Here is a 5,788-nt window from a genome sequence, read left to right on the forward strand (position 1 = left end):
GCAGTAAAAATTCGATATTTGGATGTCAAAAATAAAAAACATTCTCTTAATGACACGCTTATGTAAATTTCACTGGTTTTTCGCTAAACGTCGATATACTTCAAATACATACATATATTATTTTTAATTACTTTTTTACATCTCTATTCCCACTTTTAATTGGATTTTTATTAGTAAGGAAATATTGGGTTTATACAAGTGAATAATATGCAATCGCATTTTTAGAAGTGATTAAGATGTAATTTGTAAAGTATGACATCAATTTTTTTGCTGGGTATTATTGGATATTAAGTGTATCTAATAAAAATTAGATTCAACATGTTTAAGGCCCCGGCGAGATTCGAACTCACGATCTCCTGTTTACTAGACAGGCGCTTTAACCAACTAAGCCACGGCGCCTTCTTGAAATATTTTAAAATAGAATACTGATTAATTCGTCAGAGCAACTGATATATTAAGTAATTTTGTCAAGTTGAAGTTCTGTTATCATGTAAATATGAATCTTACTTGAATTCTTTAATTAAATTTATAATATACTTTTAGAATTACATTTGTACAATGTACATTCTATTAACAATATTATACATTTACCTTAGGATACAAATGTCTCTAACAAATTTGTTAATTGATAAAACGCATTTTTGTTCCCCGAGTTAGATCATCATATTATTCAAACCGATATTACATTGGTCTTTCAAATAGTGGGATGATATATTCCGAGTTAATTATACCTTAAATTTCAAATTTTTGGGTGTGTTGTCACCCCTACTCAACAAAATCGAAGGACAAACGAAAACCCTCCCCGACCACTAATGACTTTATTTCAACAAGTGTTTGAAAGAAAAATAAACGCTTGAAACCAACTTAAGGCCCCGGTGAGATCCGAACTCACGATCTCCTGTTTACTAGACAGGCGCTTTAACCAACTAAGCCACGGCGCCACAATAGTACATTTTACAATTTTATATGGTTAAAAATGATCTCTTCGAATACATATGTATTTATAACTCTCAAAACTCATTTCACTATTAATATTGAACAAATATTTAATGAATTAAACTTGACATAAATTTTACTTATGTATGTATCTTTGGAAGCATTTCGTTAAGTTTATTCACAATTTAAAAACATAATATTATTTATATATCTCTCAAATATTTCAAGACTGACATAACTAAAAATATCTTTTACTATTTTTTAAATAGCTTTTAAAGAAATCATGGTATTTTAAAAATTAACCCAGATTAAGATAGTAATAATATGTTTCTAAACATAGCAATATGTATCTAAATTGATATTTAATTTTTTATTTATCTAATATTTGTGAAAACATTAGTTTTAATTTTTTACTCTTACTAATATGTATTTAAAATCTGATAAAATTATATGGGACGTATGTTTAAAAGCCTTTTCAGTTGAAGAAACCTGAATTTTTTATTTAACAGTCTTGTAGAAAATGTGCGTTATATATGGAAAACTAAATAATTTATTTAAAAAAATAACCTCCTAGATAATAAATTAAATTTTTGAAAAATTAAAAAAGTTGAACTACTGATATAGGCCCCGGCGAGATTCGAACTCACGATCTCCTGTTTACTAGACAGGCGCTTTAACCAACTAAGCCACGGCGCCTAAGATGCTTCAGTGTGAAATCGTTTTCGGTTTGTGAAAAATGTTTTAGTATTTCTATTTATATGGAGCATATAAAATCAATTAATAATTTTTAATTATTAAAAAAATTAAGATACGCAATTACAATTCTAATAACATTGAATTTGATGCAAGACAAATGTGTGCTAGATTTGTCGTTGTCTATAGCAGATAATTATTTCTATAATTGCCAAAGTAACAAGTATTGACTAACGAAAAGAAATTGTCTTTTTTAGGGATTTAAAAAATGCTTCCATTATGGTAAATTGGCGATATAAGGTTCATACCTCTTATTCATTTTAAACTATTTGTATGAATTTTTATTTCATTATACATAGTCCTCTATAATGATGAAGATAAAAGCGGAATTGATAATTATTTATTTTGTTGTGATAAAACAATCTAAAACAATCATTCTACTAGAAAAAATATTCTGGTCAAAATCTCAAGAGATATAATTTTTTGAAATTAAAATGGCTTACCATGTTACTGCATAAAATAATTTTCATTTGTAATTATATTGCTTACCAAGTTCTTGCTGATTGGAAAATCCAATCATATTCAATAATCTTTATTAAACATGTCACAATCATCAGCTTATAAAAAAGCATTACTCCTGTTACATAAAGTGCATATCGAAACTATTTTTGAACAATGGAATTAAAATTTCTTAAATCTAACATGCATCGAAATTGGCTCAGATGTTCAAAATGAGGATCTTGAAGCAGAACATCTACTGTGCTGAATAAACGCAAAATTATCTCAAATTTTTATCTGAATATTCAGTTTAAAACCCAAACTAATGTGTTTTGTCATTCTACTTAAAATATTTTTTGCCTATACAATATTACAGGACCTGCCTTTTACTGCAGAATAATTTATCTATATTTAGACAAATTTATTATCAGATGAAAAAGTAACTACTTAAAACATAACAATATATAAATATATATTTCATATTGAAAATAAATTTTGTATATTTTTTGTAGCAAGAACATGAACATGAAAATGTACTAGAACTTTGTTTGTGAAAATAAAATATATTCAATTTTTCTTAGTCAGTATCTTGATAAGCCAAAAGTTTTTGCTAAAACTGTGGTTTCCACTGTATTTATGAATTTCATCTATTGGCATCCGATAGCTATCGATCTATATGATTATTCAGCGTGTTTAAAGTACAAATTTAAAAATTCCTATTTTTGAGAATTTTTTTAAACTTTAATGTTGATTTACTCAACATTTTATTTTTTGGCATACCGAGTTACTGCAATAAGCCCTTCAAATATATTTGAAAGAAATTTGTAGATATCAGTTATTAATGTGGCCGGCCTTTCAATAAATTGGATTCAGTAAAAATGTTGTGTTACTTATTATTCTGAAATTTCTATTGAAGACCGTATTACAATGAAATTTTGAATAGATTATATTCGGCTATATCGATTCTTATATACCCACCATAAAACCGTAAAAAAGGGTTCTCTATAAACATCAGGCTTAAGAAGACCTTATCAACCAATCATTTGGTTCATATAAAACTTACACTATGCGAAAAAAACTGGGAAGTGATACGATTTTTCTGAAAGGTGGATCCGGGTAGAATTTGTTTTTGAAATTTGAAAAAAGTCTTAGCTTCTCAACAAATTAAATATTTATTAAAAAAATAATTTTGAAATATTTACTTTATGTCAAGTTTACTTAAAGAAGACCCCAATGTTCAATCCTCATAAAATAAAATTTGATAGAGAGATTTAGGCCTATATAAAATATATTTATTTCCAATTTTATCGACAACAATGAGAGTTAAGGTCATTTTTTAATGGGAGGCTGGATCAATTATAGATGGTTGCTCATAAAATGGGTAAATTTTGGACCGATTCTCTTAAGATTCGGTAGAGATATTTTGGCTCGTAATAAAGTTATTTTTATGGACCGATCCTAATATAATTTGGTAGAGAAATTTTGTCTAGCATTAAACTTTTTTTGTGAAATTCCATCGTTATACTTGTATATTCATGCCAGTAATGACTGTCAATCATTTTCCTTAAAAATTTGGTAGATCAATGTTGACTTGTAAAAAACTTATTTCATCTCTGTACTCGTATTTCAGTCAGTAATGACTTAAAAATACGAGTTAAGAGAATTTTTTAAAGATCAATTAAGATTATACACAACATTAAAGAAAAACTCGACCTTTAACAAAGTTTTTAGCATTTAAAAAAATTGCTTTATTTTCACGATTAAACATATAAAATGTTTCATAAATTGACAAGAAACTTGAATTTTATATGTCTAAAATTTTATTGATTATTTAAGAATTATATAAATATTCGTAGCACAAAAATTCAAAATAAAATATAAAAAAAAAAACTAAAAAAATATATGTAGTAGGTCAGAAAAATGTGTTTAATCAATTAAAAATCAATTTATTGAATCAATTGAAAATTTAATCAAATTTGTACACTTAGGTTTCAAACAACGAGATAATTAAGACAAATAAAAATTTGTTTAAATCAAAATTAAAGAAAGAGAAAAAGATGTTGTGCTTTTATGGGGACTATGTGAAAACGTGGGTCGATATTGCTTAATTGCAGTACCAAATAAGCCTTACATGTAGGGAAACCTATTGTGCCTTATACAGACAGACGGACATGGCTAGATGGTAAGAAATTTTCGGCTCAGGAAATTTTTAATACCGAAGGGCTCTTATAACGACGAGCCCAAAAATGCTATAAGAATTACATACATATGTATTTACATGTATTTAACTTCATTTTACGTTTTATATATACATATGTAACACGTTTTATATTTATGTACAACCTAAACTGTGGTGTTGTTATTAATAATCAGGACAAGGACTTTTATGCAAATGCATGTTTGTAGTCAGTAACTCAAAATAACTTTTAACTAGTTTTCTTTTCGAATCAAAGAATTTGCTACAAAATTGCATCGATTTGTTATTGCATATTATGTTATAAATGCATAAATTGCATATTTTCCTTTAAATTGCATATATTTTACATATTTCCAACGTTTTTAAAGCATATTTTTTAATTTTTCAAAAGCAAATTGTTTTGTTTTCTTTGTATTTCATATTTTTTAATAAATTTGGTATTTACATACCCAATAAGCAAAAACCTTTGAAATGATGTAAATATGTATTTGAAAACCTATTCAAATTTCATACATAGCCTTTGAGAACAAATTTGAAAAATTTTGTTTTCAAATGGAAAATTATGGCCTTCTCAAACAAAAAGGCAGTTAGAAATCAAACGTATTTTTCAAATGTATTTCAAATTTAAAAAAAGGCTAGAGGTAAGCTTGAAACTAAAAAAATTTTCAAACGTATTTCAAGTATTCTTTATTATTATTTTCATACATATTTCAAACCCTAATTATAATGCTAACTATTGCAAAATTCATATATTTTTTTACATCACCTGAAAATAAAACATTCATACATTTATTTTAGCATATATTATTTATTTTGCATTTTTCTTTTATATCTCCGATTATTTCTCCTATATTTAACGTTTTTTCGCTCCCTTGCTGTAGAAAAAAGTTCTGTTTTTATATTTCTAAAATAATTTATTTTTTGAAAGAAACTTTTCTAAGTTCAATTCAAACAAAACTTTGAAAATTTTATAAATATCACACATTATATTTTTTTAAACGTTTTTGGAAATTATCATGTTTATTTCAAAGACTAAACTTTAAAATTTGAAAACAATTTGGAAAATACATTATTTAGTTAAGAAAATTTTCAAAAATATTCACAGGTTTGAATCGATGTTTATTGGGTATTTTTAAATAAATATCAAAAAAATTTCGATGTAACAATAAAATACAATGTTCTATGAAATACAAATTTACATAGATGTATTTAATTTTTAAAATAGTGCGGAAGGTATTTTGAATGTTTGCTGCTAAATATTGGACATTTAGTATCGGTTCAGTATCAATTTCTGATTCTGTCCATATAAAAAAGATAACTAGATGAAATTTTGTTCTTACATCTCTCTCACATCCATAATTCACTTAAAAATATTACCAAACGATAAAATTCGGAAGAAATATAATTTATATAAAAATACATTCATTCGTCAAATTTTATTAGAATTGCTATCAAGCTTTTCAA

At 26.0% G+C, this 5,788-nt stretch overlaps 3 non-coding genes across 3 annotated transcripts; all 3 read right to left on the reverse strand.

Annotated features, from left to right (window-relative positions):
* Positions 1–325: 325 nt before the first annotated feature.
* Positions 326–399, reverse strand: Trnat-agu. Its single transcript has one exon. It is a non-coding gene; the product is annotated as a tRNA-Thr (tRNA).
* Positions 400–867: 468 nt separating this feature from the next.
* Positions 868–941, reverse strand: Trnat-agu. The gene has a single exon. It is a non-coding gene; the product is annotated as a tRNA-Thr (tRNA).
* A 617-nt stretch (positions 942–1,558) lies between these two features.
* On the reverse strand, positions 1,559–1,632 carry Trnat-agu. The gene has a single exon. It is a non-coding gene; the product is annotated as a tRNA-Thr (tRNA).
* Between the last annotated feature and the right edge of the window lie 4,156 nt (positions 1,633–5,788).

This window comes from Lucilia cuprina, chromosome 6, assembly GCF_022045245.1.
Source record: "Lucilia cuprina isolate Lc7/37 chromosome 6, ASM2204524v1, whole genome shotgun sequence".
NCBI lineage: Eukaryota > Metazoa > Arthropoda > Insecta > Diptera > Calliphoridae > Lucilia > Lucilia cuprina.